The sequence below is a fragment of the Gorilla gorilla genome, chromosome 8 (assembly GCF_029281585.2).
Source record: "Gorilla gorilla gorilla isolate KB3781 chromosome 8, NHGRI_mGorGor1-v2.1_pri, whole genome shotgun sequence".
NCBI classification, from domain to species: Eukaryota; Metazoa; Chordata; class Mammalia; order Primates; family Hominidae; genus Gorilla; species Gorilla gorilla.
In genome coordinates, this window is record NC_073232.2 from 147,962,700 (window position 1) to 147,987,679 (window position 24,980).

Genomic DNA, 24,980 nt, shown 5'->3' on the forward strand with positions numbered 1-24,980 from the left:
CAGATTGAGGAGTCTTGCATTATGTAATAAAACTCCTTAGAAGGCCTATTAGGTTCCAATACAGCATTAGGCAACTTGATAAGGTATCCCATCATCAGCCTTCCTTTCTTCCCTCATTCCTCTGCCTCTCACTCTTTCTTCCTAAGTTAACTTCTTAGATAAAATGCCAACTTTCTATATTTTGTCTCACATCAGGGAAAATAATTGTATACCCCATTTCAAAAGCACATAAAAAGGTTACTGTACAGAAAATTTGTCTTTAAGAGATTAAGCTGTAATTTTCCAAATACTTTAAAATTTTATTTCAGATACGTTTTTCATTTTTATAAGCTTCATCTAAAAGCAGAGTTCACCTAAGAATATACCTAAGAGCATATTACATAGAATATATTTTATATTTCAGTAGTTTAGCTAGGATTCTTTCAAAATTGAGAGGATCTACAAATATTTCTAACACATTAGTTTTCAGTCTTAAGGCTGAGTCAAGAACAAAGCTCCTAAACTTTGCATTGGTGATTGAGAACATTTTAAAATTGTTATTTAATTCATTAATTTATTTTTAAAAAATTTTCACATTGTAATTATATAGATGTATAGGATACAATTTGATGTTTCAATGAATATGTATGTTGTCTAATGATCCAATAAGGATAGTTAGTGTATTAATTACCTCATGCATTCATCATTTCTTTTTAATAAGAAATTTCAAAATCCTTTCTTCTAGATACTTTGTAATATACAATACTTTACTTTTAACTATAGTCACCCTGCTTTGCAAAGAACACTACAACTTATTCTTCCTATATAATTGTGATTTCATAACTGTTAACCAATCTATCTCCATTTTGCCCTCCCCGCTTCTTCCTCACTGTTTGGTAACCACTATTCTACTCTACTTCTCTATTAACATTTTTTTTTTTAAGATTCCACATATGAGCGAGATCATGCGGTATTTGCTTTCTGTGTCTGGCTTATTTCACTTAACATTGTATCCTACAGGGTCATCCATGTTGTTGCAACTGGCAGAAATTCATTCTTTTTCTATGGCTGAATAGTATTTCATTGTGTGTCCATATACATATATATATATACATATATAATTTTATGTATAATTATAATTACACATAAAATTATATATAATTATAATTAATTTTATGCATAATTATAATTACACATAAAATTATATATAATTATAATTATAATTATATATAATTATATATAATAATAATATATATGTGATATATAATATACATAACATACATAATGTATATTATATATAATATACATAACGTATATTATATACATTATACATTATATATATTATAATATACATAATATATATTATGTGTATAATATACATAATATGTATTATATATAAAATATACATAATATATAATGTATATTATACATATAATATATATTATATATTAATAATATATTAATATTAGTATTAATTATTATTAATTATTATTAATTATTAAATAATACTTATTATTTATTATTAATATTATTAATATTAATATATAATACATTAATATTAATAATATATTAATATATAATATATTATATATTATACATAATATATTATATATAATATACATAATATGTATTATATATAATATACATAATATATATTATATATATATAATTCACTTGTTTGTTTTTATACACATAGGTTGATTCCATATCTGATTATTAGAAATAGTGCTACAGTAAACATAAGAGTGCAGATATTTTTCAAACACAATGATTTCATTTCCTATGGATATATACCCAGTAGTGGGATTGCTGGGTTATGTGATCGAATGATTGTTTTTTTTTTTATTTTTTATTTTTTAGCGAACTTCCATAAAGTTTTGCTTAATGGTTGTACTAGTTTACAACCCCATCAACAGTGCGTAAGTGTTCCGTTTTCTCCACTTCCTTGCCAACTCTTGTTATCTTTTAGCTTTTTGCTAATAGCCATTCTAATGGGTGAACTGGTATCTCATTGCGGTTTTGATTTGCATTTCCCTGATGGTTAGTGATGTTGAACATGATTTTATTATATATTCGTCTTGACCCTTTCTATATTTTCTCTTGTGGCATTTCTTTTAGTTTATTTTGTCCTTTTTTTTTTTTTTTTTTTTGCGAAGGAGTCTTGCTCTGTTGCCCAAGCTGGAGTGCAGTGGTGCAATCGGGGCTCACGGCAACCTCCATCTCCCTGGTTCAAGCAATTCCCCTGCCTCAGCCTGCTGAGTAGCTGGGGTTACAGGCACACACCATCATGTTTGGCTAAATTTTTGTATTTTTAGTAGAGAAATGATTTCACCATATTGGTCAGGCTGGTCTCAAACTCCTGACCTCAGGCAATCCGCCTGCCTCAGCCTCCCAGTTTTGCCCATTTTTAAATAAGTTATTTATGTTTTTGCTGTTGAGTTGTTTAAGTTTGTTATATAATCTGGGCATTAACTCCTTAGCAGATGTATAGTTTGCAAATATTGTATCCCATTCTGTAAGTTGTTTTTTCACTCTGTTAAGTTTCCTTTGCTGTGCAAAAGCATTTTAGTTTGATGAAACCCCATTTATCTCTTTTTGCTTTTGTTGCCTGTGCTTTTGACGTCTCATTTAAAAAATCCTTGTAGAACCCAAAGTTATAGAGAATTTCCCACATGTTATCTTCTAGTAGTTTTTCATAGTTTTCAATCTTACCTTTAGGTCTTTAATCGCATTTGAGTTGATTTTTGTATAAGGTAAAAGATAGGGGTCTAATTTCATTATCCCACATGTAGATATCCAATCTTCTCAGTACCATTTAATGAAGAGACTGTCTTTACCCCTGTGTGTGCTCTTGACTCCTTTTTTGAAAATCAGTTGACTTTAGGTATGAGAATTTATTTCTGAGCTGTATATTCTCTTCCATTGGTCTATGTGTTTGCTTTATGGCAGTGCCATGCTGTTTTGCTTACTATGGCTTTGTAGTATATTTTGAAGTCAGGTAGTGTGGTGCCTCCAGCTTTGTTATTTTTGCACAGGATTGCTTTGGTTATTTGGGGTCTTTTCTGGTTTCATACAAATTTTAGGGTATTTTTTTCTATTTCTGTGAAGAATTTCATTGGTATTTTGATAGGGATTGCATTGAATCTGTAGGACATTTTGTTAGTATGGTCATTTCAATAGTATCAATTCTTCCATTCCATGAGTATATAGTGTCCATTTTTTGTGTATCGTAAATTTTTCCATCAGTGTGTTATAGTTTTCATTGAAGAGATCTTTCACGACCTTGATTAAATTTATCTGCAGATTTCTTGGTAGCTATTGTAAATGGAATTCCTTTCTTGATGACTTTTTCAGATAGTTCACTATTAGTGTATAGAAACACCACTGAATTTTCTGTGTTGATTTTGTATACTACAACTTTACTGAATTTATTTATGATTTCTAGTAGTTTTTGGTCAAGTCTTTAGGGTTCTCACTCTATATAAGTATATATAGAAAGAACCCTAAAGAGAGAGAGATCATATATATCTATATGATCATATATATAGATGTATACATATGTATGTGAGATCACATTTTCTACAAACAGAAACAATCTGACTTCCTTCTTTCCAGTTTGGATCCCTCTTATTTATTTCTTTTGTCTAATTGCTCTGGCTCTGACCTCCAGTACTATGCTAAATAGAAGTGGTAGAAGTTGACATCCTTGTCTTCCTCCATATCAAAGAGGAAAAGCATTTAACTATTCACCATAAATAAGATGTTAGCTGTGGGTTTGTCACCTATGGCCTTTACTGCGTTGAGGTACACTCCTATACCTACTTTCTTGACAGTTTTTATCATAAAGGAATGTTGACTTTTGTCAAGTGTTCTTTTTGCATCTGTTGAAATGATCACATGGTTTTTGTTCTTCTTTCTATTGTGGTGGTGTATCATATTTACTGATTTGTGCATGTTAAGCCATCCTTTCATCCCTGGGATGAACCCCACTTGATTATAGTGAATACTCTTTTTAGTGTGCTGTCGAAGTCAGTTCACTTGTATCTTGTTGAGAATTTTTGTATCTATGTTCTTCAGGAATATTGGCCTGTTATTTTCATTTTGTGCGTGTCTTTGTCTGGTTTTAGAATCAGGATGTTGCGAGCCTCATAAGATGAGTATGGAAGTATTCCTTCCTCATTACTTTTGTGGAAAAGTTTGTGGAGAATTGGTAGTTATTCTTTAACTGTTTGGTAGAATTCAGCAGTGAAGACATCAGGTCCTGGGTGTTGGTTGTTGTTGTTGTTGTTTTGATGGAAGATGTTTTATTATTGATTCAATTTCCAAACTCATTCTTGATGTGTTCAGATGTTATATTTCCTCACAATTTAATATGGGTAGTTGTATGTGTGCAGAAATTTATTCATTTTATTCTACACTATCAAATTTGTTGGCATATAGTTATGAGTAATGTCTTACAATCCCTTCTATTTCTGTGGTGTATCAGTTGTAATGTCTCCTTTTTCATCTTTTATTTATTTGAATTTTCTCTCCTTTTGTCTTAGTTTAGCTAAAGGTTTGTCAGTTTTACCTTTACACTTTGTCTTATTTATCTTTTGAAATATTTTTTAGTGTCTGTTTCATTTATATCTGCTGTGAGCTTTATTATTTCCTTCCTTCTACCAATTTTGGGTTTAGTTTGTTTTTGATGTTCTAGTTACTTGAAGTGTATAATTTTGCTTTGTGATTTGAAAATCTTTCTTCTTTTTTGGTGTAGGCTTTTATTGCTATAAATTTCCCTCTTAGAACTGCTTTTGCTACGTTCCATAGGTTTGGGTATGTTGGATTTTCATTCTTACTTGTCTCAGTGACTTTTGAAATTTTCCTATTAATGTCTTAATGAGACCTATTGATTTCTTGGGTGCGTGCTATTTAATTTCCATGTTTTTATAAAATTTCCAAGGGCTTTCCTGTTGTTGATTTCTGGCTTTATATCCCTGGAATCAGAAAAGATACTTCATATGATATCTGTCTTCTTAAGTTTGTTAAGACTTATTATGTGTCATAATGTATGATTGGTCCTAGAGAATGTTTGGTGTACAGTTGAGAATAATTTGTATTCTGCAGCTGTTGGATGATGTATTAGTCTGTTTTCATACTGCTGATAAAGACATACCCGAGACTGGGTAATTTACAGAGAAAAAGAGGTTTAGTGGACTCATAGTTCCACGTGGCTGGGGAGGTCTCCCAATCATGATGGAAGGCGAAAGACACATCTTACATGGTAGCAAACAAAATAGAATTGAGAACCAAGTGAAAGGGTTCCCCCTTATAAAACCATCAGATCTTGTTAGACGTATTCACTACCACAAGAACAGTATGGGGGAACCGCCCCCATGATTCAATTATCTCCCACTGGTTCCCTCCCACAACATGTATGAATTATGGGAGCTATAATCAAGATGAGATTTGGGTGGGGATATACAGCCAAACCATATCAGGTGAGATCTTCTTTACCTGCTAGGTCCATTTGGTCTATGGTATAGTTTGAGTCTGTCATTTTTTGGTTGATTTTCTCTTCATAGAATCTGTCCATTTTTAAAGTGGAGTGTTGAAATTTCCTACTAATATTGTATTGCAGTCTATCTCTACCTTTAAATCTAATATTTGCTTTATATATCTGGTTGTTCTGGTGTTGGGTACATATATAGTTACACCTAAGTAATATATATGTTATGTCCTCTTATTGAATTGGGCCTTTTATCATTTCATTATACAGTGACATTCTTTTTTTATATAGTTTTTTTATTTAAAGCCTTTTAAAATATGACATGACTGTGGCTACTCCTGCTTGCTTTTCATTTGTTTGCATAAAATATATTTTTCCATCTCTTCACTTTCAGTCTATTTGTCTTTAATAGTGAGGTAAGTATCATGTAGGCAGCATATAGGTGGGTTTTGCTATCTGAATCCATTCATCCACTTTATATCTTTTAAGTAGAGTTTAATCCACTTCTATTCAAGTTTATTATTGATAAATTAGGACTTCCTTCTATCATTTCATTAGTTGTTTTTTAGATTACTTGTTCACTTCTTCCTTTCTTATTGTTTATCCCTCTAGTTTGGTGGTTTTCTGTGGTGCTAAGCTTTGTTTCTTTTCCCTTTTTTGGTGTGTGTGTGTGTATCTGCTGTAATTTCTTTCTTTCTGGTTAGTGAAACTAACATACAGAGTCCTGTATTTGTAACAGACTATTTTACACTGATAACAACTTAACTTCTGTCACATAAAAATACTCTTGACTTCTCCCCCCCACACACACAATTTATATTTTTGTTACCTTACATTGCATCTTTATGAATGGTAGACTCCATGGAACATAGGATCTATGTCACAACTAAATCAATTATTTAATGGCAGCATTAAAGCAGCCCAAAGAATGTGAAAAACTGGTGTGGGTGTATTTAACTTTTTAAAAACTATGTTTCATAATGGTTTCATTAAAAAGTCTTTATCAGTTTGCTAATGCCTAATTTTTACAACCAGCCACCATAGATTTTACAGGATAAATATATTATTTCAGTGGTAATTGAAGCAGAATTTTTGTTGCTCTTCTTACCCTTAGAGATTGTGTATTATCCTCAGACGTAATTCTTTGATTTTTTTTCTTTTCATGTTGTTACACATAGTTACCAACAATCAACGTGAGAATAACCTTTGAATATTTTCAAGCATTAAGATTTGTTTATACAGCTGCACAATTAGACAACCAACACTCTTGGGTCCTTACCTCTCAGCATACACCTGATTATTAACTTAAAGGTATGATGGGAAAAGTATCAATTTTTGTTGGTCACCTAGATTTGGAAATATGTAATAACTATAAGCTTGGGTCTGCTTCTTCAGAAGCCTAGGAATTGGAGTGATGGTTCTCTGAAGAGGCTGGAAACAAAGTATGTGTTTCCAGAAGGCTTAATAGAATATGTTGAGACATAGGCCATTAACACAAAAGTGAAAGAAATGCAAAAAATGTATGAAAGTAAGGATTTGAGAAGGGAAATTTTATTTTTAAGTCTAAGATTCCTATGAATTATATGAAAGTAAATGTCCTATCCTTAAAATTAGCCAAAGGAAGCACTTTACTTATCAATATGATATGACTTTTCATACTCTTATCTAAAGATATCCTAAACTAAGATCCAGTTTTCTAAGTAAAGACCTTTTACTCATGCTTTAAAGCATGTTAGATGATTCCTACCACATCACATCATGTTGTTTACATGTATGATTTAAACTGCATTTATTCTTCAACTCACTGGTTCCTTAGGCTTCTTATCTTTCCTTGCACGCTTAGATAATTTTATGTTAAATTGATTTTTAGAAGTTTAGTTGCTGGGCGTAGTGGCTGTCACCTGTAAACCCAGTACTTTGGGAATTCAAGGCAGGTGGATTGCTTGAGTCTTGGAGTTTGAGGCCTGCCTGGGAAAGATGACAAACCCCATTTGTACAAAAATAAAAATATTAGCTGGGTATGGTGGCACATGCCTGTGGTCCCAGCTACTCCAAGGCTGAGGTGGGAGGATGGCTTGAGTCCGAGAGGCAGAGGTGTGAGCCAAGATCATGCCCTGCTCTTCAGCCTGGGCAACGAAGCCAGACCCTGTTTCAAAAAAAAAATATAGTGAGATTTGATTTCTATTTCTGTGATTCAAAAGTAGGAGAGCTTCAAGGCTAATGACTATTAAAAAATGGCCATTGCTACTTGAATTTTCTATGAAGCCAGCATACACAGCAACATGCAACCTAAAAACCAAGCTATTTAATATGTAGCTTCGATTTCACGTTTGATTGTCTTTGAGGTTTGATTATTGCAGAGATCAATTGCCAGACCAAATATAGTCTATTTCTGTATTTGGTCTTTTTATCATATGAAACATCCCAGCCTTGGGTATAAATTAAGAGCAAATACAGACATTTATACCGATAGCGGTGTAGATATTTCCATGTTTATACAGTTACCGGTGTAGATACTTCCATGTCTATACAGATAGCGGTGTGGATATTTCCATGTTCATACAGATAGTGGTGTAGATATTTCCATGTTAATAGAGATAGCGGTGTAGATATATCCATGTTTATAGAGATAGCGGTGTAGATATTTCCATGTTTATACAGATAGCGGTGTAGATATTTCCATGTTTATACAGATAGCATTGTAGATATTTCCATGTTTATAGAGACAGAGGTGTATATATTTCAATATTTATAGAGAGAGCGGCACACATATTTCCATGTTTATAGAGACAGCGGTGTAGATATTTCCATGTTTATACAGATAGCGGTGTAGATTTTCCATGTTAATACAGGTAGCGGTGTACATATTGCCATGTTCATACAGATAGCGGTGTAGATATTTCCACATTTATACAGATGGCGGTGTACATATTTCCATGTTCATACAGATGGCGGTGTAGATATTTCTATGTTTATAGAGATGGCGGTGTAGATATTTAAATGTTTATACAGATAGCTGTGAAGATATTTCCATGTTTATAGAGATGGCGGTGTAGATATTTCCAAGTTTCTACAGATGGCGGTGTAGATATTTCCATGTTTATACAGATGGAGGTGTAGATATTTCCATGTTTTTACAGATAGCGTTGTAGATATATCCATGTTCACACAGATAGCGGTGTAGATATTTCCATCTTTATACAGATGGTGGTCTAGATTTTTCCATTTCCATACAGACGGCGGTTTAGATATTTCCATTGTTATAGAGATGGCGGTGCAGATATTTCCATTGTGATACAGATGGCGGTGTAGGTATTTTCATGTTGATACAGATGGTGGTGTACATAGTTCCCTGTTCATACAGATGACGGTGTAGATATTTTCATTTTCCTACCGATGGCGGTGTAGATATTTCCATGTTTATACAGATAGCGGTGTAGATGTATCCATGTTCATACAGATGGCAGTGTAGATAATTCCATGTTCATACAGATGGAGTTGAAGATATTTCCATGTTTATAGATATGGCGGCGTAGATATTTCCATGTTTACACAGAAGGCGGTGTAGGTATTTCCATGTTTACACAGATAGCGGTGTAGATATTTCCATGTTTATACAGACAGCGGTGTAGATATTTCAATGTTTATAGAGTTGGCGGTGTAGATATTTTCATGTTCCTACAGTTGGTGGTGTAGATATTTCCATGTGTACACAGATAGCGGTGTAGGTATTTCCAAGTTTATGCAGATAGAGGTGTAGATATTTCCACTTTTAGGCAGATAGCAGTGTAGATATTTCAATGTTTAAACAGATAGCGTTGTAGTTATTTCCATGTTCCTACAGAGGGCGGTGTAGATATTTACATGTTTATAGAGATGGCGGTTTAGACATTTCCACGTTCATACAGATGGCGGAGTAGATATTTCCATGTTTATACAGATAGCGGTGTAGATATTTCCGTCTTTATACACATAATGGTGTAGATCTTTCCATGTTTTTAGAGATAGCGGTGTAGATATTTCCATGTTTACACAGATAGCGGTGTAGATATTTCCATGTTTATACAGATGACTCTGTAGATATTTCCATGTTTACAGAGATAGCGGTGTAGATATTTCCATGTTTACAGAGATAGCGGTGTAGATATTACCAAGTTTACACAGATAGCGGTGTAGATATTTGCATGTATATAGAGATAGCGGTGTAGATATTTCCATGTTTACGCAGATAGCATTGAAGATATTTCCAAGCTTATACAGATAGCGGTGTAGATAATTCCATGTGTACACAGATAATGGTGTAGATATTTCCATGTTTATACAGATGGCGGTGTAGATATTTCCATACCCATACAGATGGCGGTGTAGATATTTCCATGTTTATAGATATAGCGGTGTAGGTATTTCCATGTTTACACAGAAAGCGGTGTAGATATTTCCATGTTTACACAGATAGCGGTGTAGATATTTCCATGTTTATAGAGATAGCGGTGTAGATGTTTCCATGTTTATAGAGATATCAGTGTAGATATTTCCATGTTTATACAGAGCGTAGTGTAGATATTTCCATGTTTATATGGATGGCTGTGTGGATATTTCCATGTTTATAGAGATAGCGGTGTAGATATCTCCATGTTTACACAGATAGCGGTGTAGATATTTCCATGTTTATACAGATAGCGGTGTAGATATCTCCATCTTAATACAGATGGCGGTGTAGATATTTATATGTTCATACAGATGGCCGTGCAGATATTTCCATGTTCATACAGATGGCGGTGTAGATATTTCCATGTTCATACAGATAGCGGTGTAGTTATTTCCATGTGCAAAGAGATAGCTGTGTAGATATTCACATGTATATGCAGATAGCTGTGTAGATATTTCCATTTTCATGCAGATAGCGGTTAAGATATTTCCATGTTCAAACAGAGAGCGGTGTAGATATTTCCATGTTCATACAGATAGCGGTGTAGATATTTCCATGTTTATACAGATAGCGGTGAAGATGTATGCATGTTTACACAGATAGCGGTGTAGATATTTCCATGTTCATACAGATAGCGGTGTAGATATTTCCATGTTCATCCAGATGGCTGTGTAGATATATCCATGTTCAGTTAGCGGTGTAGATATTTCCATGTTCATACAGATAGTGGTGTAGATATTTCCATGTTCATACAGATAGCGGTGTAGCTATTTCCATGTTCATACAGATAGCGGTGTAGATATTTCCATGTTCGTACAGATAGCGGTGTAGATATTTCCATGATCATACAGATAGCGGTGCTGATATTTCCATGTTTATACAGGTAGCGGTGTGGATATTTCCATGTTTATACAGATAGCGGTGTGGATATTTCCATGTTTATACAGATAGCGGTGTAGATATTTCCAGGTTTATACAGATAGCGGTGTAGATATTTCCAGGTTTATACAGATAGCGGTGTAGATATCTCCATTTTAATACGGATGGCGGTGTAGATATTTATATGTTCATACAGATGGCGTTGCAGATATTTCCATGTTGATACAGATGGTGGTGTAGCAATTTCCATGTTCATACAGATAGTGATGTAGCTATTTCCATGTTCATGCAGATAGCGGTTTAGATATTTCCATGTTCATCCATATGTCTGTGTAGATATATCCATGTTCATACAGATGGCGGTGAAGATATTTCCATGTTCATACAGATGGCGGTGTAGATATTTTCATGTTCCTACAGTGGGTGGTGTAGATATTTCCATGTGTACACAGATAGCGGTGTAGGTATTTCCAAGTTTATGCAGATAGCGGTGTAGATATTTCCACTTTTAGGCATATAGCCGTGTAGATATTTCAATGTTTAAACAGATAGCGTTGTAGATATTTCCATGTTCCTACAGAGGGCGGTGTAGATATTTACATGTTTATAGAGATGGCGGTTTAGACATTTCCACGTTCATAGAGATGGCGGTGTAGATATTTCCATGTTTATACAGATAGCGGTGTAGATATTTCCGTCTTTATACACATAATGGTGTAGATCTTTCCATGTTTTTAGAGATAGCGGTGTAGATATTTCCATGTTTACACAGATAGCGGTGTAGATATTTCCATGTTTATACAGATGACTCTGTAGATATTTCCATGTTTACAGAGATAGCGGTGTAGATATGTCCATGTTTACAGAGATATCGGTGTAGATATTGCCATGTTTACACAGATAGCAGTGTAGATATTTGCATGTATATAGAGATAGCGGTGTAGATATTTCCATGTTTACGCAGATAGCATTGTAGATATTTCCAAGTTTATACAGATAGCGGTGTAGATAATTCCATGTGTACACAGATAACGGTGTAGATATTTCCATGTTTATACAGATGGCGGTGTAGATATTTCCATACCCATACAGATGGCGGTGTAGATATTTCCATGTTTATAGATATAGCGGTGTAGGTATTTCCATGTTTACACAGATAGCGGTGTAGATATTTCCATGTTTATAGAGATAGCGGTGTAGATGTTTCCATGTTTATAGAGATATCAGTGTAGATATTTCCAGGTTTAAACAGAGCGTAGTGTAGATATTTCCATGTTTATGCGGATGGCTGTGTGGATATATCCATGTTTATTGAGATAGCGGTGCACATATCTCCATGTTTACACAGATAGTGGTGTAGATATTTCCATGTTTGCACAGATAGCGGTGAAGATATTTCCATGTTTTCACAGATAGCGGTGTAGATATTTCCATGTTCATACAGATAGCGGTGTAGAAAATTCCATGTGTATAGAGATAACGGTGTAGATATTTACATATTCCTACAGATGGCTGTGTAGATATTTCCATGTTTGTACAGATAGCGGTGTAGATATTTCCATGTTTACACAGATAGCAGTGTAGATATTTCCATGTTTATACAGATGGCGGTGTAGATATTTCCATGTTTATAGAGATAGCGATGTAGACATTTCCATGTTTATACAGATAGCGGTGTAGATATTTCCATGTTTCTACAGATAGCGTTGTTGATATTTCCATGTTTATAGAGACAGCAGTGTAGATATTTCCATGTTTATACAGATGGCGACGTAGATATTTCCATGTTCATACAGATGGCGGTGAAGATATTTCCATGTTTATAGAGATAGTGGTGTAGATACTTCCATGTTTACCCTGATAGCGGTGTAGATATTTCCATGTTTACACAGATAGCGGTGTAGATATTCCCATGTTTATACAGATAGCGGTGTAGATATTTCCATGTGTATACAGATAACTGTGTAGATATTTACATGTTCCTACAGATGGCTGCGTAGATATTTCCATGTTTATACAGATAGCGGTGTAGATATTTACGTCTTTATACACATAATGGTGTAGATCTTTCCATGTTTTCAGAGATAGCGGTGTAGAACTTTCCATGTTTACACAGATAGCGGTGTAGATATTTCCATGTTTATACAGATAGCAGTGTAGATATTTCCATGTTTATAGAGATAGTGGTGTAGATATTTACATGTTCCTACAGATGGCTGTGTAGATATTTCCATGTTTATACAGATAGCGGTGTAGATATGTCAATGTTTGTGGAGATAGTGGTGTAGATATTTCCATGTTCCTACAGTTGGTGGTTTAGATATTTCCATGTTTACACAGATAGCGGTGTAGGTATTTCCAAGTTTATGCAGATAGCGGGGTAGATATTTCCACTTTTAGGCAGATAGCGGAGTAGATATTTCAATGTTTCAACAGATAGCGTTGTAGATATTTCCATGTTCCTACAGAGGGCGGTGTAGATATTTACATGTTTATAGAGATGGCGGTTTAGACATTTCCACGTTCATACAGATGGCGGTGTAGATATTTCCATGTTTATACAGATAGCGGTGTAGATATTTCCATCTTTATACACATAATGGTGTAGATCTTTCCATGTTTTTAGAGATAGCGGTGTAGATATTTCCATGTTTACACAGATAGCGGTGTAGATATTTCCAAGTTTACACAGATAGCAGTGTAGATATTTCCATGTTTATACAGATAGCGGTGTAGGTATTTCCATGTGTATACAGATAACTGTGTAGATATTTACATGTTCCTACAGATGGCTGTGTAGATATTTCCAAGTTTATACAGATAGCGGTGTAGATATTTCCATGTTTATAGAGATAGCGGTGTAGATATTTCCATGTTCCCACAGTTGTTTTTTTAGATATTTCCATGTTTACAAGATAGTGGTGTAGATATTTCCAAGTTTATGCAGATAGCGGTGAAGATATTTCTACTTTTATGCAGATAGCGGTGTAGATATTTCCATGTTTATACAGAAAGCGGTGTAGATATTTCTATGTTCCAACACATAGCTCTGTAGATATTTCCATGTTTATAGAGTTGGCGGTTTAGACATTTCCATGTTCATACAGATGGCGGTGTAGATATTTCCATGTTTTTACAGATAGCAGTGTAGATATTTCCATCTTTATACACATAACGGTGTAGATATTTCCATGTTTATACAGATGGCGGTGTAGATATTTCCATACCCATACAGATGGCGGTGTAGATATTTCCATGTTTATAGATATAGCGGTGTAGGTATTTCCATGTTTACACAGACAGCGGTGTAGATATTTCCATGTTTACACAGATAGCGGTGTAGATATTTCCATGTTTATTGAGATAGCGGTGTAGATATTTCCATGTTTATAGAGATATCAGCGTAGATATTTCCTGGTTTATACAGAGCGTAGTGTAGATATTTCCATGTTTATATAGATGGCTGTGTGGATATTTCCATGTTTATAGAGATAGCGGTGTAGGTATCTCCATGTTTACACAGATAGCGGTGTAGATATTTCCATTTTTACACAGATAGAGGTGTAGACATTTCCATGTTCATACAGATAGCGGTGTAGATAATTCCATGTTTACACAGATAGCGGTGTAGATATTTCCATGTTTACACAGATAGCGGTGTAGATATTTCCATGTTTATAGAGATAGCGGTGTAGTTATTTCCATGTTTATAGAGATATCAGTGTAGATATTTCCTGGTTTATACAGAGCGTAGTGTAGATATATCCATGTTTATATAGATGGCTGTGTGGATATTTCCATGTTTATAGAGATAGTGGTGTAGGTATCTCCATGTTTACACAGATAGCGGTGTAGATATTTCCATGTTTACACAGATAGAGGTGTAGACATTTCCATGTTCATACAGATAGCGGTGTAGATAATTCCATGTTTACACAGATAGCGGTGTAGATATTTCCATTTTTATACAGATAGCGGTGTAGATATTTCCATGTGTATACAGATAACTGTGTAGATATTTACATGTTCCTACAGATGGCTGCGTAGATATTTCCATGTTTATACAGATAGCGGTGTAGATATTTACGTCTTTATACACATAATGGTGTAGATCTTTCCACGTTTTCAGAGATAGCGGTGTAGATCTTTCCATGTTTACACAGATGGCGGTGTAGCTATTTCCATGTGTATACAGATAACTGTGTAGATATTTACATATTCCTACAGATGGCTGCGTAGATATTTCCATGTTTATACAGATAGCGGTGTAGACATTTCCATGTTCGTTCAGATAGCGGTGTAGATATTTCCATTTTCATGCAGATAGCTGTGTAGTTATTTCCATGTTCATGCTGATAGCGGTTTAGATATTTCCATGTTTAAACAGATAGCGGTGTAGATATTTCCATGTTCGTACAGATAGCGGTGTAGATATTTCCATGTTTATACAGATAGCGGTGAAGATGTATGCATGTTTACACAGATAGCGGTGTAGATATTTCCATGTTCATACAGATAGCGGTGTAGATATTTCCATTTTCATCCAGATGGCTGTGTAGATATATCCATGTTCATACAGATAGCGGTGTAGATATTTCCATGTTCATACAGATAGCGGTGAAGATATTTCCATGTTCATACAGATAGCGGTGTAGATATTTCCATGTTCATACAGATAGCGGTGTAGATATTTCCATGTTCGTACAGATAGCGGTGTAGATATTTCCATGTTCATACAGATAGCGGTGCTGATATTTCCATGTTTATACAGGTAGCGGTGTGGATATTTCCATGTTTATACAGATAGCGGTGTGGATATTTCCATGTTTATACAGATAGCGGTGTAGACATTTCCAGGTTTATACAGATAGCGGTGTAGATATCTCCATCTTAATGCTGATGGCGGTGTAGATATTTTTATGTTCATACAGATGGCGGTGCAGATATTTCCATTTTCATACAGATGGCGGTGTAGCTATTTCCATGTTCATACAGAAAGCGGTGCTGATATTTCCATGTTTATACAGGTAGCGGTGTAGATATTTCCATGTTTATACAGATAGCGGTGAAGATATTTCCATGTTTATACAGATAGCGGTGTAGATATCTTCATCTTAATACAGATGGCAGTGTAGATATTTATATGTTCATACAGATGGCCGTGCAGATATTTCCATGTTCATACAGATGGCGGTGTAGATATTTCCATGTTCATACAGATAGCGGTGTAGTTATTTCCATGTGCAAAGAGATAGCTGTGTAGATATTCACATGTATATGCAGATAGCTGTGTAGATATTTCCATTTTCATGCAGATAGCGGTTAAGATATTTCCATGTTCAAACAGAGAGCGGTGTAGATATTTCCATGTTCATACAGATAGCGGTGTAGATATTTCCATGTTTATACAGATAGCGGTGAAGATGTATGCATGTTTACACAGATAGCGGTGTAGATATTTCCATGTTCATACAGATAGCGGTGTAGATATTTCCATGTTCATCCAGATGGCTGTGTAGATATATCCATGTTCAGTTAGCGGTGTAGATATTTCCATGTTCATACAGATAGTGGTGTAGATATTTCCATGTTCATACAGATAGCGGTGTAGCTATTTCCATGTTCATACAGATCGCGGTGTAGATATTTCCATGTTCGTACAGATAGCGGTGTAGATATTTCCATGATCATACAGATAGCGGTGCTGATATTTCCATGTTTATACAGGTAGCGGTGTGGATATTTCCATGTTTATACAGATAGCGGTGTGGATATTTCCATGTTTATACAGATAGCGGTGTAGATATTTCCAGGTTTATACAGATAGCGGTGTAGATATTTCCAGGTTTATACAGATAGCGGTGTAGATATCTCCATTTTAATACGGATGGCGGTGTAGATATTTATATGTTCATACAGATGGCGTTGCAGATATTTCCATGTTGATACAGATGGTGGTGTAGCTATTTCCATGTTCATACAGATAGTGGTGTAGCTATTTCCATGTTCATGCAGATAGCGGTTTAGATATTTCCATGTTCATCCATATGTCTGTGTAGATATATCCATGTTCATACAGATGGCGGTGAAGATATTTCCATGTTCATACAGATGGCGGTGTAGATATTTTCATGTTCCTACAGTGGGTGGTGTAGATATTTCCATGTGTACACAGATAGCGGTGTAGGTATTTCCAAGTTTATGCAGATAGCGGTGTAGATATTTCCACTTTTAGGCATATAGCCGTGTAGATATTTCAATGTTTAAACAGATAGCGTTTTAGATATTTCCATGTTCCTACAGAGGGCGGTGTAGATATTTACATGTTTATAGAGATGGCGGTTTAGACATTTCCACGTTCATAGAGATGGCGGTGTAGATATTTCCATGTTTATACAGATAGCGGTGTAGATATTTCCGTCTTTATACACATAATGGTGTAGATCTTTCCATGTTTTTAGAGATAGCGGTGTAGATATTTCCATGTTTACACAGATAGCGGTGTAGATATTTCCATGTTTATACAGATGACTCTGTAGATATTTCCATGTTTACAGAGATAGCGGTGTAGATATGTCCATGTTTACAGAGATATCGGTGTAGATATTGCCATGTTTACACAGATAGCAGTGTAGATATTTGCATGTATATAGAGATAGCGGTGTAGATATTTCCTTGTTTACGCAGATAGCATTGTAGATATTTCCAAGTTTATACAGATAGCGGTGTAGATAATTCCATGTGTACACAGATAACGGTGTAGATATTTCCATGTTTATACAGATGGCGGTGTAGATATTTCCATACCCATACAGATGGCGGTGTAGATATTTCCATGTTTATAGATATAGCGGTGTAGGTATTTCCATGTTTACACAGATAGCGGTGTAGATATTTCCATGTTTATAGAGATAGCGGTGTAGATGTTTCCATGTTTATAGAGATATCAGTGTAGATATTTCCAGGTTTAAACAGAGCGTAGTGTAGATATTTCCATGTTTATGCGGATGGCTGTGTGGATATATCCATGTTTATTGAGATAGCGGTGCACATATCTCCATGTTTACACAGATAGTGGTGTAGATATTTCCATGTTTGCACAGATAGCGGTGAAGATATTTCCATGTTTTCACAGATAGCGGTGTAGATATTTCCATGTTCATACAGATAGCGGTGTAGAAAATTCCATGTGTATAGAGATAACGGTGTAGATATTTACATATTCCTACAGATGGCTGTGTAGATATTTCCAAACCCATACAGATGGCGGTGTAGATATTTCCATGTTTATAGATATAGCGGTGTAGTTATTTCCATGTTTACACAGAAAGCGGTGTAGATATTTCCATGTTTACACAGATAGCGGTGTAGATATTTCCATGTTTATAGAGATAGCGGTGTAGATGTTTCCATGTTTATAGAGATATCAGTGTAGATATTTACAGGTTTATACAGAGCGTAGTGTAGATATTTCCATGTTTATATGGATGGCTGTGTGGATATTTCCATATTTATAGAGATAGCGGTGTAGATATCTCCATGTTTACACAGATAGCGGTGTAGATATTTCCATGTTTTCACAGATAGCGGTGTAGATATTTCCATGTTCATACAGATAGCGGTGTAGATAATTCCATGTGTATAGAGATAACGGTGTAGATATTTACATATTCCTACAGATGGCTGTGTAGATATTTCCATGTTTGTACAGATAGCGGTGTAGATATTTCCATGTTTACACAGATAGTGGTGTAGATATTTCCATGTTTACACAGATAGCGGTGTAGATATTTCCATGTTTATACAGATAGCGGTGTAGATATTTCCATGTTTATAGAGATAGCGGTGTAGATATTTCCATGTTTATACAGATAGCGGTGTAGATATTTCCATGTTTATACAGATAGCGTTGTTGATATTTCCATGTTTATAGAGACATCAGTGTAGATATTTCCATGTTTATACAGATGGCGATGTAGATATTTCCATGTTCATACAGATGGCGGTGAAGATATTTCCATGTTTATAGAGACAGCGGTGTAGATACTTCCATGTTTACACAGATAGCGGTGTAGATATTCCCATGTTTACACAGATAGCGGTGTAGATATTTCCATGTTTATACAGATAGCGGTGTAGATATATCAATGTTTATAGAGTTGGCGGTGTAGATATTTCCATGTTCAAACAGATGGCGGTGTAGATATTTCCATGTTTATATCGATGGCAGTGTAGACATTTCCATGTTCATACAGATGACGGTGAACATATTTCCATGTTTATACACATAACGGTGTAGATATTTCCAAGTTTTAAGAGATGGCGGTGTAGATATTTCCATGTTTACACAGATAGCGGTTTAGATATTTCCATGTTTACACAGATAGCGGTGTAGATATTTCCATGTTTATACAGATAGCGGTGTAGATATTTCCATGTGTATACAGATAACTGTGTAGATATTTACATATTCCAACAGATGGCTGCGTAGATATTTCCAAGTTTATACAGATAGCGGTGTAGATATTTCCATGTTTATAGAGATAGCGGTGTAGATATTTCCATGTTCCCACAGTTGTTTTTTTAGATATTTCCATGTTTACAAGATAGTGGTGTAGATATTTCCAAGTTTATGCAGATAACGGTGAAGATATTTCCACTTTTATGCAGATAGCGGTGTAGATATTTCCATGTTTATACAGAAAGCGGTGTAGATATTTCTATGTTCCAACACATAGCGCTGTAGATATTTCCATGTTTATAGAGTTGGCGGTTTAGACATTTCCATGTTCATACAGATGGCGGTGTAGATATTTCCATGTTTTTACAGATAGCAGTGTAGATATTTCCATCTTTATACACATAACGGTGTAGATATTTCCATGTTTATACAGATGGCGGTGTAGATATTTCCATACCCATACAGATGGCGATGTAGATATTTCCATGTTTATAGAAATAGCGGTGTAGGTATTTCCATGTTTACACAGACAGCGGTGTAGATATTTCCATGTTTACACAGATAGCGGTGTAGATATTTCCATGTTTATAGAGATAGCGGTGTAGTTATTTCCATGTTAATAGAGATATCAGTGTAGATATTTCCAGGTTTATACAGAGCGTAGTGTAGATATTTCCATGTTTATATGGATGTCTGTGTGGATATTTCCATGTTTATAGAGATAGCAGTGTAGATATCTCCATGTTTACACAGATAGCGGTGTAGATATTTCCATGTTTACACAGATAGAGGTGTAGACATTTCCATGTTCATACAGATAGCGGTGTAGATAATTCCATGTGTATACAGATAACGGTGTAGATATTTACATATTCCTACAGATGGCTGTGTAGATATTTCCATGTTTGTACAGATAGCAGTGTAGATATTTCCATGTTTACACAGATAGCGGTGTAGATATTTCCATGTTTACGCAGATAGCATTGTAGATATTTCCAAGTTTATACAGATAGCGGTGTAGATAATTCCATGTGTACACAGATAATGGTGTAGATATTTCCATGTTTATACAGATGGCGGTGTAGATGTTTCCATGTTTATAGAGATAGCGGTGTAGATATTTCCAGGTTTATACAGATAGCGGTGTAGATATTTCCGTGTTTATACAGATAGCGTTGTTGATATTTCCATGTTTATAGAGACAGCAGTGTAGATATTTCCATGTTTATACAGAAGGCGATGTAGATATTTCCATGTTCATACAGATGGCGGTGAAGATATTTCCATGTTTATAGAGATAGCGGTGTAGATACTTCCATGTTTACCCTGATAGCGGTGTAGATATTTCCATGTTTACACAGATAGCGGTGTAGATATTTCCATGTTTATACAGATAGCGGTGTAGATATTTCAATGTTTATAGAGTTGGCGGTGTAGATATTTTCATGTTCAAACAGATGGCGGTGTAGATATTTCCATGTTTATATCGATGGCAGTGTAGATATTTCCATGTTCATACAGATGACGGTGAAGATATTTCCATGTTTATACACATAACGGTGAAGATATTTCCAAGTTTTAAGAGATGGCGGTGTCGATATTTCCATGTTTACACAGATAGCGGTGTAGATATTTCCATGTTTACACAGATAGCGGTGTAGATATTTCCATGTTCATACAGATAGCGGTGTAGATATTTCCATGTTCATCCAGATGGCTGTGTAGATATATGCATGTTCATACAGATAGTGGTGTAGATATTTCCATGTTCATACAGATAGTGGTGTAGATATTTCCATGTTCATACAGATAGCGGTGTAGCTATTTCCATGTTCATACAGACAGCGGTGTAGATATTTCCATGATCATACAGATAGCGGGGCTGATATTTCCATGTTTATACAGGTAGCGGTGTGGATATTTCCATGTTTATACAGATAGCGGTGTGGATATTTCCATGTTTGTACAGATAGCGGTGTAGATATTTCCAGGTTTATACAGATAGCGGTGTAGATATCTCCATCTTAATACGGATGGCGGTGTAGATATTTATATGATCATACAGATGGCGTTGCAGATATTTCCATGTTCATACAGATGGTGGTGTAGCTATTTCCATGTTCATACAGATGGCGGTGTAGATATTTCCATGTGTAAAGAGATAGCTTTGTAGATATTTCCATGTATATGAAGATAGCTGTGTAGATATTTCCATTTTCATGCTGATAGTGGTTTAGATATTTCCATGTTCAAACAGATAGCGGTGTAGATATTTCCATGTTCATACAGATAGCGGTGTAGATATTTCCATGCTTATACAGATTGCGGTGAAGATGTATGCATGTTTACACAGATAGTGGTGTAGATATTTCCATGTTTATACAGATAGCGGTGTAGATATATCAATGTTTATAGAGTTGGCGGTGTAGATATTTTCATGTTCAAACAGATGGCGGTGTAGATATTTCCATGTTTATATCGATGGCAGTGTAGACATTTCCATGTTCATACAGATGACGGTGAACATATTTCCATGTTTATACACATAACGGTGAAGATATTTCCAAGTTTTAAGAGATGGCGGTGTAGATATTTCCATGTTTACACAGATAGCGGTTTAGATATTTCCATGTTTACACAGATAGCGGTGTAGATATTTCCATGTTTATAGAGATAACAGTGTAGATATTTCCAGGTTTATACAGAGCGTAGTGTAGATATTTCCATGTTTATATGGATGGCTGTGTGGATATTTCCATGTTTATAGAGATAGCGGTGTAGATATGTCCATGTATACACAGATAGCGGTGTTGATATTTCCATGTTTACACAGATAGAGGTGTAGACATTTCCATGTTCATACAGATAGCGGTGTAGATAATTCCATGTGTATACAGATAACGGTGTAGATATTTACATATTCCTACAGATGGCTGTGTAGATATTTCCATGTTTGTACAGATAGCGGTGAAGATGTATGCATGTTTACACAGATAGCGGTGTAGATATTTCCATGTTCATACAGATAGCGGTGTAGATATTTCCATGTTCATCCAGATGGCTGTGTAGATATCTCCATCTTAATACAGATGGCAGTGTAGATATTTATATGTTCATACAGATGGCCGTGCAGATATTTCCATGTTCATACAGATGGCGGTGTAGATATTTCCATGTTCATACAGATAGCGGTGTAGCTATTTCAATGTTCCTGCAGCTAGCGGTGTAGATATTTCCATGTTCATCCAGATGGCTGTGTAGATATATCCATGTTCATACAGATAGCTGTGTAGATATTTCCATGTTCATACACATAGTGGTGTAGATATTTCCATGTTCATACAGATAGCGGTGTAGCTATTTCCATGTTCATACAGATAGCGGTGTAGATATTTCCATGTTCGTACAGATAGCGGTGTAGATATTTCCATGATCATACAGATAGCGGTGCTGATATTTCCATGTTTATACAGGTAGCGGTGTGGATATTTCCATGTTTATACAGATAGCGGTGTGGATATTTCCATGTTTATACAGATAGCGGTGTAGATATTTCCAGGTTTATACAGATAGCGGTGTAGATATCTCCATCTTAATACGGACGGCGGTGTAGATATTTATATGTTCATACAGATGGCGTTGCAGATATTTCCATGTTCATACAGATGGTGGTGTAACTATTTCCATGTTCATACAGATAGCGGTGTAGCTATTTCCATGTTCAAGCAGCTAGCGGTGTAGATATTTCCATGTTCATCCATATGGCTGTGTAGATATGTCCATGTTCATACAGATGGCGGTGAAGATATTTCCATGTTCATACAGATAGCGGTGTAGATATTTTCATGTTCCTACAGTGGGTGGTGTACATATTTCCATGTGTTCACAGATAGCGGTGTAGGTATTTCCAAGTTTATGGAGATAGCGTTGTAGATATTTCCACTTTTAGGCATATAGCCGTGTAGATATTTCAATGTTTAAACAGATAGCGTTGTAGATATTTCCATGTTCCTACAGAGGGCGGTGTAGATATTTACATGTTTATAGAGATGGCGGTTTAGACATTTCCACGTTTATACAGATGGCGGTGTAGATATTTCCATGTTTATACAGATAGCGGAGTAGGTATTTCCGTCTTTATACACATAATGGTGTAGATCTTTCCATGTTTTTAGAGATAGCAGTGTAGATATTTCCATGTTTACACAGATAGCGGTGTAGATATTTCCACGTTTATACAGATGACTCTGTAGATATTTCCATGTTTACAGAGATAGCGGTGTAGATATTTCCATGTTTAAAGAGATATCGGTGTAGATATTGCCATGTTTACACAGATAGCGGTGTAGATATTTGCATGTATATACAGATAGCGGTGTAGATATTTCCATGTTTACGCAGATAGCATTGTAGATATTTCCAAGTTTATACAGATAGCGGTGTAGATAATTCCATGTGTACACAGATAATGGTGTAGATATTTCCATGTTTATACAGATGGCGGTGTAGATGTTTCCATGTTTATAGAGATAGCGGTGTAGATATTTCCATGTTTATACAGATAGCGGTGTAGATATTTCCGTGTTTATACAGATAGCGTTGTTGATATTTCCATGTTTATAGAGACAGCAGTGTAGATATTTCCATGTTTATACAGAAGGCGATGTAGATATTTCCATGTTCATACAGATGGCGGTGAAGATATTTCCATGTTTATAGAGATAGCGGTGTAGATACTTCCATGTTTACCCTGATAGCGGTGTAGATATTTCCATGTTTACACAGATAGCGGTGTAGATATTTCCATGTTTATACAGATAGCGGTGTAGATATTTCAATGTTTATAGAGTTGGCGGTGTAGATATTTTCATGTTCAAACAGATGGCGGTGTAGATATTTCCATGTTTATATCGATGGCAGTGTAGATATTTCCATGTTCATACAGATGACGGTGAAGATATTTCCATGTTTATACACATAACGGTGAAGATATTTCCAAGTTTTAAGAGATGGCGGTGTCGATATTTCCATGTTTACACAGATAGCGGTGTAGATATTTCCATGTTTACACAGATAGCGGTGTAGATATTTCCATGTGTATACAGATAACTGTTTAGATATTTACATGTTCCTACAGATGGCTGCGTAGATATTTCCATGTTTATACAGATAGCGGTGTAGATATTTACGTCTTTATACACATAATGGTGTGGATTTTTCCATGTTTTCAGAGATAGCGGTGTAGATCTTTCCATGTTTACATAGATAGCGGTGTAGATATTTCCATGTTTATACAGATAGCACTGTAGATATTTCCATGTTTATAGAGATAGTGCTGTAGATATTTACATGTTCCTACAGATGGCTGTGTAGATATTTCCAAGTTTATACAGATAGCGGTGTAGATATTTCCATGTTTATAGAGATAGCGGTGTAGATATTTCCATGTTCCCACAGTTGTTTTTTTAGATATTTCCATGTTTACAAGATAGTGGTGTAGATATTTCGAAGTTTATGCAGATAGCGGTGAATATATTTCCACTTTTATGCAGATAGCGGTGTAGATATTTCCATGTTTATACAGAAAACGGTGTAGATATTTCTATGTTCCAACACATAGCGCTGTAGATATTTCCATGTTTATAGAGTTGGCGGTTTAGACATTTCCATGTTCATACAGATGGCGGTGTAGATATTTCCATGTTTTTACAGATAGCAGTGTAGATATTTCCATCTTTATACAC